The following is an 11,977-nucleotide window of genomic DNA, read 5'->3' as shown; positions in this document are numbered from 1 at the left end:
GTACAGTGTATCATACCTAACCCTGACGGCAGGGGACAAAGGCATTAAATGCCCGTCTACGTCGCCCAAATAGTGCAAAAAGGGACCGTCAGGGACGCCACCGCTCGCCACGATGGCAATCTTGTCAGCGTCGCTTGCCACCACGCACCGCTGGCTGCACAGCCTCTTGCCACACGCGCCTGGAAAGGCCCCAGGGCGACACGTTGGTGGATGTGCTGGAGCGCGGGTACAGAGTGGTAGCTTGCCGCGGCAAGCGCTTTGCCGCGGTCGTTGTCTTGTCGCGTCCGGAAGCTTGTTGTTCACCGGGCCTCGCCGGGACGCGTGGCGCGTCGCGGCAAGTTCCTTGAGATGCCTTGGTTGGCCTTCCCGGCAAGCTCCTCTTGCCGGGGCCTTGTCTCCTTGGTTTGAATACTTTGTTCTTGAATGGCTCCACAGGAACCACGGAGGACCTTGGTGGTCACCCTTGCCGCGGGGTGCTGCCACTGCCCGTGCACAAGTTCGGGATACTAGGGTACCCCTACTCTAGTACACCGACAGTCACCCCGCTAGACCGAGGGCTTTGCCATCTCTTCATCAACTTACTTCGGAGACTTCCGCGTCACCAGTCGACCAGCTTCATCACATTAGCTGGACCACGGGCTTCGCCGTGACGAGCCAACCTTTGCCAGCATCGCCATGCCATCACTTCATCACCGATCAGGCAATGGGTGTGCGGATCGAGTCCCAATTTTTGGAATAACCTTTCTTCGGACCGCTACAATAAATAAACCCGGTGCTATTAATCCTAGCAAATTTTGCTTGTTTGGGTTTATTTTTCCCAAGGAATTATTACTCTGCTTTGTTCCATCATCTATACATAGGTCTATCAAATGGTGGCCACATTAATGACGGTCGCGTGGTGGTTCGGTCAGTTTCCGTACATAGTTCGGCGAACGCCGTATCCGGAACTCGGACCAACCTGTGAATTCGGAATTTGCCACGCCTTTACCACATCACGCCGATGCCCTGCATCGACATTGACCTCGACGCTCAGGCCATATCTCTTTCATTATTTACTTCACTTGCATGAATTAAGTAGAAGATTTTTTTAATATACATTATTATCTTTATTTGTCATTACTTCTGGTTTGCACTATTTTATCTATGCAGCCAATCGACTCAGACTGAGCCGCGTTGTCGCCTCCGTCGACCAAATTGTGTTGTCGCCTTTGTGCGCTGCCCTGTGTTGGCAACCCCGCATCATCACTTCGTTATCCTACTCGGCTGGAGACTCCGGTGTCACCCGCCGACCTGCTCCATCACCGTGGCTGGACTGGGGGCTTCATCTTTTTGGAGTACCAAACTCTTTGCTCGGCCACCTCGGGACCAGTCTGGGGGCTGGAACCTTGTCCTGCATCAAGCTCAGACCGCGTCATCAATGCCGAACACATTAACTAGCTAAGACGCTTTCATGCTAAAAACTTTCAGTTTTAAATTTTGTTCGGTTCGACCAAGCATTATACTTTTTTGGCAAAAAGTTGTTTGTGAAAAATTCCTTGCATAACGTTGTTCGTGACACACAAATTCAAATACCTCGTTTACTTGGGGGCTTCCTCTACAAAGCCTTTCCTCTTGCATGTGATTATACTTGTATGGCTTCGTTCCTTGTTCATGTATTATGCCACAATATGCACCATGTTGACTTAAGTGTTCCGCAAGCTGGGTTGCCTTGCTCTTGTGTTTGCCCCTATGTTCCCGATTATTTGACTAGGGAGTAAAGGGAGCACCTCTGCGATTGTCACGATCAGGTCATCCGAGCTCGGACCTTAGACTGGGTGAAGCTGAAAGCTAGCGCTCTTATTGTTTTCAATCTTGGTCGGCACACAACGGAACTCATGAATACAAAAAATCTATTGCACAAGTCTCATAGTAATAATGAGCAACCGAATAAAGGTATCGGTGGGGGTACTATTTTCTTCAAAGATGCTTCTTACACTTCATCAGTAATATATCATAAGTTCCCTGAGCGCGCTTTGTCTGTTACAGCCTTTTGTCCTGATTGCCTGGTTATCGGAAACATCGTCGATATTCTCGGCAGGTGGAGTACATGACCCTTTTCGGCCCTTGACTGAAGAGGGAGAAGCCGACGGTCGGTTAAGACGCGTTTAAAGTTCGGGTGAACACAGATATGATACAAGTACTTCGGTACATACAATCATTATACATAAAATTCTTTTACCCAAATCACTTGGGGCTCTCAAATTTACACGAGCCGTTTTATAATAAGTGTGTTTTCTTCTTGGTCGTTGCAAAGTCTTTTTCTACCGCTCCTTTTTTGACTCGAGTGTATGGTCAATAGCCGGATAGCCTGTCTTCTCTCTAAAAGCCGCTCGAGTTTAGTTTGCTAAACTAGCCTCGGAGAAGTACTCTGCCTTTGGGATAAGGAGCTTGAAGCCGTAGGCTGACCCGCATGAAGTCTTGAGATCGGATGTGTCATGTTAAAGCACGACAGAAGCACAATTTTTTTCAATTTTTGGATTGGCACTGCACACTTGATCTTGTTCGGACGTCAAGTTTTTACTGACGTTTTTTGGTTTTCCAAGCTTATGGCACATTTAAACTATTTGTGTGTTTCCAGCATAAGTCTCATAGTGCAAGGCCATACACCATTAGAGATTCGGCAAAAACATTCTTGGATATTGCTATATATGCATTGATTTCAAATTGTGTCTTCGATCAACAGTTGGGTTGCGCGGCTCCTGTGCTTGCCTCCTACGTTCCGCTTTGTTCGGCTAGGTGTGCAAAGGGAGAACCACTGCGATTGTGCTTCCAGCTCGCATGGTTAAGCACCTCAGTGGAGAATGCCAAAAACTGACTGTCACAATAAGCGTAAACTGGTCAGCGATCCGATGACTATGTTAAATGATGGGCCGTTCATAACATTGACCGAAGTGTTTATGTCTTGACCTCGACTGTCGCCGAACACTAACCAGGGGCTGGTAGCTAGCTTCCCCAATTTCAAGGTCCTATGACTAAGTGAAAGTTATAAAGCCCGCATATCTGATTGCCTAGTTTCCGCTAACACAACCGCCTTCGGGCACCGAGACGTCGGCTAAGGGTTGTCTTGTTATTGCGGAAACCCCTTGCGTAGTATCTACAAAGGGGTAGAAGCCGACGATGGGCCACTTTCAACTGATAAACGATCGTAACGGAGTCAAAATAAACATATCATCGGCATTTGTATTTAATATTCAAGGGCCGCCTTCTATAATCATCATTATAAAGCCATTAATATGCATCAATTTGACTTAAGACTTTGGCCAAGCTGGGTTGCCTGACTCCTGTGCTTACCCCTATGTTCCCGATTGCTCGGCTAGGTGGTAAAGGGAGCACCTCTGTGATTGTTACTACCGGGTCATCCGAGTTAGTACCTCAGACTGGGTGAAGCCGAAAGCTAGAAATCTTAAAGGATCACATTGGTCGGCAACAACGGAAGTGAAAATTTTGGTTCATTAATACCATAGAGTTCGGGAACTTTCCCCGAACTAAATCCTGAATATTTTCCTCCCACATTGACCGAAGGTGAGGTTTCATGATCATGATAAGCATGACGACCCAAAGAAAGGAACCGATAGCAGTACTATTTTCTTTGGAAGATGTTTCTTACGTTACAACATAATATAACATATCTCTCTGTGTACCTTTGTTTATAAAACCGTATGGCCGGATTGCCTTGTTTTCCATAAATCTTTGACCTTATAACGGCTTTATAAAGTATGAAAACACTCCTCGGCTACTGGACGAAGAGGTTGAAGCCGATGATCGGTCAACAAAGTTTTGTACAATGCGGATCTGAGCATTAATGATGTAAAGTACTTGGATACATAAACTCATTACACATAATTTTTGATTTTACTATGGATATCGATCCCAAATTCGGCCACCCGTGCCTGCATTAAGGCTCGGGGGCTACTAGGCTTTGAGCTTATCATTTACTAATATTAAAGGGGAACATCGATCCCCTGTCTAGTGTTGCCACCCTACCAGTGTCTCGGGGGCTACTGCATTGCCTATTCAATGTAGAAAATTTTAAGTGCAATACAATTTTTGAGGAGATTTTGATCCTCGGGTTGGTCGGCCGCACCCAACCTGAGTCTCAAGGACTGAACACGCTGCTTTTTGTGTCCCAAAGTATTCTGCTGAACTAGTACTGGGATCCGCGGTCTTATGTCATCCTTCATGTGCATCTCGGGTTTTAGACCGACACACACACCTTGAGGGATACTGGCTATATATCTCGGCAGAGAATAAATTGCACCAATCAAAAAATCAGCCCGCAGTAAGGGGTGGTGCATCACCTCGGAAACAGTCCGGCATAAAGCTCGGGCGCTAATGGATGGCTCCATAGAGGGCATTTCCGGCATTAAGCTCGGCTAAACTCCTTCAACTTTTTTGAACCAAGGTGATCTATGACACCTCAAATAAAGTCTGATGATGGAGTTCGGATACAGTCCGGCGTTGGTGCTCGCCTGCAAAAGATACCTCAAATGCAGTCTGGCGTTGGAGCTCGGATGCAAGAGGACAGCGCTGCATGGGAACAACTTCGAACCCGAGGTGGGAGTGAAAATAACAAGGCATTGATAAAAGCCGATAATTTAAAGGGGCTCCTCAGATACCCGACATGTAAACTCTTCGGATTTACTTCGGCAATCCTCAAGATTGAAGATAAGAAGGTTTGTTGAACCTGTTTTCAAGACCGACGATCGAAGATGAAGAATAGTTCAGAAGAATCGAGGAGCGTCCCCAACTTGAAGACCGGTTCAGGGGGCTACTGACGGTGTGCTGGACTACGGGGTACTCACCACGTCGTCTCCCGATCAGTTGGATTGGGCTGAGGACCCCCATGGCCGTTTACTCATGGGCCAGTTCGGATAGCCGAAGTATACACAAGGAAGATTCTACAAGACCTGGTGATCAAGACAAGGACTCCTCTCCACCGGCGTATTCGACTAGGGCTCTTGTTATCCTAGGCCTCTGGTACATTATATAAACCGATGCCAGGCTAGTCAATAGATGATGACATTACTCATCATACCTTTAGGGTTTAGACCACAACATATGATCTCAAGGTAGATGATACGTCTCTGTCGTATCTATAATTTTTGATTGTTCCATGCCAATATTCTACAACTTTCATATACTTTTGGCAACTTTTTATACTATTTTTTGGACTAACATATTGATCCAGTGCCCAGTGCCAGTTCCTGTTTGTTGCATGTTTTATGTTTCGCAAAAACCCAATATCAAACGGAGTCCAAACGGGATAAAAACGGACGGAGAATTATTTTGGAATATTTATTATTTTTGGGAAGTAAAATCAACGCGAGACGGTGCCCGAGGGGGCCACGAGACAGGGGGGCACGCCCCAGGGAGGCAGGCACTCCCTGGACTCTCCTGGGACCCCCGTAATGCGGTTAACGCTCTTCTTTTGCCGCGAGAAAGCTAATTTTATGAGAAAGATCTGGGAGAAAGATTCACGCCAATCGGAGTTACGGATCTCCGGATATAAAAGAAACGGTGAAGGGGTAGAATCTGAAAACGCAGAAACAGAGAGAGACAGAGAGATAGATCCAATCTCGGAGGGGCTCTCGTCCCTCCCATGCCATGGGAGCCAAGGACCAGAGGGGAAATACTTCTCCCGTCTAGGGAGAAGGTCAAGGAAGAAGAAGAAGAAGGGGGGCTCTCTCCCCCTTGCTTCCGGTGGCGCCGGAACGCTGCTGGGGGCCATCATCATCACCGCGATCTACACCAACACCTCCGCCGTCTTCACCAACATCCCCATCACCTTGACCCATCTATATTCAGAGGTCCACTCTCCCGCATCCCGCTGTACCCTCTACTTGAACATGGTGCTTTATGCTTCATATTATTATCCAATGATGTGTTGCCATCCTATGATGTCTGAGTAGATTTACGTTGTCCTATCGGTGATTGATGAATTGCTATGATTGGTTTGAGTTGCATGTTTTATTATTGGTGCTGTCCTATAGTGCTCTCCGTGTCGCGCAAGCGTGAGGGATCCCTGATGACCCACAAGTGTAGGGGATCTATCATAGTCCTTTCGATAAGTAAGAGTGTCGAACCCAACGAGGAGCAGAAGGAAATGATAAGCGGTTTTCGGTAAGGTTTTCTCTGCAAGCACTGAAATAGTAGGTAATAGATAGTTTTGTGATAAGATAAATTGTAGCGAGTAGCTAGCAATGAAAGTAAATAAAGTGCAGCAAGGTGGCCCAATCCTTTACGTAGCAAAGTATAAGCCTGGACAATTTCTTATAATGAGAAAAGAGCTCCCGAGGACACATGGGAATTATCGTCAAGCTGGTTTTCATCATGCTCATATGATTCGCGTTCGGTACTTTGATAATTTGATATGTGGGTGGACTGGTGCTTGGGTACTGCCTTACTGATTTGGTAATACCCTTTCATGATGTAAGAAATTATATTGCATCCATGGGTCAAAATAAGTCCACGGAGGATAACCAGTCATACCTGAGAATGAATTCCATGGCATATGAATTAATGACATAGTTGAAGAATATGGATGTTGTTTGAACCGAAGATTCTGATGTGCAAACCCTCGACTTGGTTGTTCGAAGCTTGCACTCTTCTCTTTCTTCACCTTTGTCGCACTTATTGCAACGGAATCTTGCATATTATTTTTGTTTTTAGTACTTCCTTTGGGAACCCATGCCATGTTCATCCTTTCAAGTTCTTGTGCACTAAGCTTTTGTACTTTCTTCTTTTGCCAATACGGTAAGCCGAGTGGGCACCCCGGCTGCGATTTTCTTTGAAGTAATGGCAATTCTTGTTTTATCTTGGGCACTCTCAAGTTCCTCCCTTCAGATTTGGCACTTGATTGACTCTCAACAATTGATTGCTTCATCTTATTGCCTTTAGTAGCCAATGTCAACATTTTAGTTGGCTCTTTTTCTTTTGAGATCAAATCTGAAGTAGCACTCTTACGACCATCTCTTTTAACGTGGTAAACTTGCTTGACCACCCCCTTTCTATTCCTTGAGCACTGGACTGATTCCTTATGATCGAAACGGTCTTTAGCATGTGATTGTTCAAATGCTGATCTTCTCGGAGCTGCATAATATTGGTTAGATGGTCTAAAATAACATGGAGAGTGTGCCCTCGTATCATACATGTCCCATGATGGATATGGATCTATATGAGCATAGGGAGGCATCCACGGCATTGGCGGCGGCCCAAAATAAGGATATGAATATGTTGCATTAAAATTTGCACTTTGCCAATACCGATCCTTATATTTGCGCCTTGGGGGTGATCTTGGTTTCTTTGCATGATTTGGTCGATAAGTATTCTTCTCTTCACTCTTCTTTTGATATTTATCCAATAGTTCAGCAAAGGTGATGTTTGATCTCTTACACTTGCGCTTATTTCGGCCTTTGTTTCGTTTGGTTGTGCTTGCACCAATCATTGGATTTGCTTGTTGCCCCCCAGTCCTTGGCGTCTCCATTGTAGCTTTGATGGAATTCTCGCCCTCAAAATTATGTTCATTATGCTCTTCAACAACTTTTTTACTTGAAAGCTTGACCCCATCACCTGCAGTCTTTAGCTCCTCTTTAAATGGATCGGCTTGAAGCAGCCGATGCAAAAACTTTCTGCTATCGAGACCAATCGGAATAGACTAGTCATCTCTTGGTGTCTCAACAAATTTCAATCGTCCTTTGGCCGATTTAACTATTTGACGAAACATATTGCAATCCTCAAAATTATGTTTGAACGAATGATGCAACCTACAATACATTCGTCCTTGAATTGATGGCTTGACATGGTGATCAAGAATTCTTATGTAATTATTTTTCAGCAATAAATCAAATATTTGGTCACACATGCTTGAATTGAAGGTAAACTTCTTGCTTTCTAGCCGATCTTGCTGTGTGAACGGCTTTGAAGACAAAGTGCAAGCCAAGTATCGGTCTCAATTGAAGACAAAGTGCAAGACAAAGTGCAAGCCATGATGAAATTAACCTTGGCTTTAAACTTCCAATACGAAAATATTTAGAACACACATGTCTCAATTGAGACAAAGTGCAAGCCAAGTAAGAAATAAGCAAAGCTACCCAACTAGATATGAACTTTAGATAAAGCAACGGGGAAAGCTTTGGCCACAACAATAAGTCATTATCGGTCTTTATAAATGGTGCAATGGGTTGACCGATATAGTCTATAACAATTTTGTTGCTAACAAGTAAATTACGCTTCTTCATTGGTCTTTCAAAATTACTTATGAGAATTTTTCTTATAGAAGCATCGACAATAAAGTTGCGACCAAATCGGAAGATAGGCAAGTCACTTGCTGGACATACCTCTTCAATTACGTTAGGAGAGCATGATGGTTGTATCACTTGAATAATACTTTGTTCCACTTTCGAATGACTCTCCAATGCCTTGACATCCTCTTTTTCTTTGATAGATTCGGTACACATACTATTTGATTCGGCTTTTTTAATAACCGAATTAACTTTGTTATCCGAATCACCACTCTTTCTTTCTTTGATTTGCAAGGTTGCTTGTTCTTGTCTAAATTCAGCAGACATTGTAGCTAGTCTATCTTTAAGCTTTTTTCGACCAATTTCAGCCCAATCTTCATCGGATTGCCCCCCAATACTTTGAGACGCTTTCGGCAATGGTGTCTTGCCGAATTTATGTAATTGTGCTGGGGCAACATGATATGCTACGTTACTAGGTAAAGACACATGCACTCTGGTAGAATTCTCACTTATTCGGCCATGAGCATGAAAGTGCAGAGCCGAATCACGAATATCTACAATTGCGTATGGTGCCGAAAAAATCGTAGCATGAGGTGTAGCATACGATGTTTGAGGGTAATTGGCCGAATAACTAGTAGTGGCATGGCCAATTCCCCTATCCACCGGCACATTTGGATTAACATACTGCAAGTTATTTGCCGATGAATAAAAAGTCGAAACACTTTGTTGCATACTATTGGAAGTTCCTACATGGGGTGTCTCAACTTGATTAACCGAACTCATCATGTTATTCATCGGCATATAAATTTGTGGGGTTGCCGATGCATGAGAGTTGGGATACATATGTTCCATGTTGCTAAAATTATATGAAGTAGAATCATGGAGATTTTGTTGCACCGGCCCTTGCACATAATTAGATGCGTGATTGATAAAGCTAGGGCTAGCCGATACATTATGCTCATTAGATGATCTAGCAACAACATATGCATTATTCGCATCTACATATCTGAATTGGGTATTCATATTACCTTTGTAGATTGCAAACCCTAGATGACGATCTCTTCGTAGCAAGAACGGGTCGGAGACCGTTCAAAGCTTCGTCCCCAGCGGAGTCGCCAAAAAGTGTGTTCGCACACGAACACGTCACCATGTACCTCCAACGCCGGGGGTGATGCACCGCAGCTCACGTCGAAGGAGACCCGCCGGAAGCGCGGTACGCAAGACAATCCGGCGGGTGCTTTTGAGGACCCGAAACCCCACGCGCCCGGGAGGGACCCCGTCTGGGCGCGCGGCAGCTATGGGCGGCCCTAGGTCGACCTGACCGCCCCTAGGGCCTCGAGGTTCGCCGCCCTGCAACAAGAAGAACAGACGAAGAACGAGGAAGAAGAAGAATTAGAGTTAAGGAGAAAAGATAAAAGATAAAAAGTGGTAGATGAACTGATCGATTGGTGTTGTTCAATCGGCCGTCACCCCTTAGGTATATAAGAGGCGGCTGGACTTCCCGTGCAAGGAAAAGGCTTGGATTCACGTCCAAAATCCTAGTCAAATTCGGATTGGTTTTGTCCGAACTTTCCAAAACTGTTCGGTTTAAACTGGCTGCACCTTGCGAGTCTTTTCTGTGGTGGTAAACAATCTCGGATGGAAATGAGCCCAAAAGCAATCTTGACCGTTTCGACGAGACGAACAACTTTTATGTTGAACATTTTTTGATCAGAGGTCATCTTGAGGGTCAAATCGATCGCGCAAAACAGGTTATCCCTCGCGCTACCCATCAGACAGGGTGTCTGGTGGGGCGCGCCAGTTTTTGCCTCCTGACAGGGCTGTATTCCAATGGCTCTAACTTTTGCATACGAACTCGGATTGGAACGATGTTTATATCAAAATCGATCGTTTCGACGAGACGAAGAACTTTGCAGTTATAACTTTTTCCATCAGAGGCCATCTTGGGTGCGTAATCAGCCGAATACTGTTCTGAACACAAAATCTCAATACTTCGAATACAACTTCGGCCTTGGAGATGAGATCGGATGGCTATGGCCCAAATATAAAAATTTCTCCTTTTGACGATACGGAACTTTCTCGCTTTGATCATTTTTCCATTTGAGACCTTCTTAATTATGTTTTTGACCATGCCAAAATCTGGTGTCAACACACTGATCGCGAAATATTCTGTGTACCTATTTTATTTCAGTTAAGTGCTCTTGGAGAAATTTTTGTATATGCCACTCTATCGTTAATTCCTCGTTTGGAATATGGTCGAAACTTCACAATTCTGCCCAAATTACCACTCCTTCCTCTTCACGCCACTCACCTACGTCCCCATCTGTCGCCTGTGTTTTACCAACGAAAAGGTTTGTAAAGTGTTCAGGATCTGTTGGCCAACCTTTAGAACACACTGTCAGTGTTTAGAAAGGATGAACAGAAATTTCAAGCAACTCAAATGGGCGGGAGTAAACGAGATCCTGTGTAAACTGCAGGTAAGTGGTTCAAAATAATCTGAAACATGGTACTAATAGGGGACATCGGATAAGAAACAATCGCATGGTCATGGACCGAGCAACAAGAGTAATAATATGGCAATATATGCTAATATCTTCTTCACATCTTCTGGCTCCAGATCAGGGTACTCCAGAAATCCTGCCACGGTTCAACTGATGCTGCTACTTAGGCAAGAGCACGCTGCTGAGTGCGCCACGAGTCAGCATTGCAGCTCTCAATAGCTTCAAAACCTGTTAATCAGCAAACGCACATCAGTGAGCAACAACACAGAAACTGAAATAGTATAATGGGCCAGTTTTCACGAGTCAGAATGTTCAACTTCATGTTGGAAATCATTTGATCAAATGTTGCAGGGATTTACCTGTGTTTTGCCAAGAGTGAGCTCTTTCTCCACAAGCTTCTCCTTCGGAATCTTGGCTGCACGTATGGCTTTGAGACTATTGGCCAAGGAGAAATTGGAGATATGAAGATCATCGGTCACCATAAAGTTTGTGGAACCTTTCTTGATATATGCCTTACAAGTACCTCCTCTAACCGGTTCTTTTGGATTCACCTCGTGATTATAGCGTGACACACTTCTAGGTGGTAGCTCTTCCACATGGAGTACATTGCAGCTGCTGCCAAAGAAAGGGGGCAGCTTTGGTGATAGAAGCAAGCTTCGGCATTCTTGTTTTACACATGCTTCCTCATTCACACTCTTGTAAAGATTATCAATGCTGCCATTTGGTGACCATTCACCAAAAGCTTTGATTATGGATCCAAGTGGAATGCAAAGCAGGCCAAAGAATAGATCAACAAAGTCATGCCGAACTTCAGCATACAACACCGAGGTATCATCTTTTGATTGAATAAACCTCATCTTTATTGCATTGAACATGGGCTCAGCCTCATCTGTCTGTTCTGCCAATAAATTCTCAGGAAGCTGGAAAACTTTTGTGGCGGCATCAGGCGTGATGGTAACATCAAAATAGAGCCCAGTTAAAGGTTGCTTCGACAGCAGTTCTCTGGCAAGCAAGCTAATCATCTGGAGCAAATGCAATTTAAAAATTATTAATAAAAAGTCTGATTCGTACTCACAACTTCTGATGCCAGAGAAACATACCTTATAGGAATTGAGTTGTAGCACCACTTCCTCGATACTCGCTTGTTCCTGGAGCCCAAGTTTGTCCAGCAGGGAAAACATGAGAGCTGTGGAAGAA

The sequence above is a fragment of the Triticum dicoccoides genome, chromosome 2B, assembly GCF_002162155.2.
Source record: "Triticum dicoccoides isolate Atlit2015 ecotype Zavitan chromosome 2B, WEW_v2.0, whole genome shotgun sequence".
NCBI lineage: Eukaryota > Viridiplantae > Streptophyta > Magnoliopsida > Poales > Poaceae > Triticum > Triticum dicoccoides.
This window is presented reverse-complemented; position numbering follows the sequence as displayed.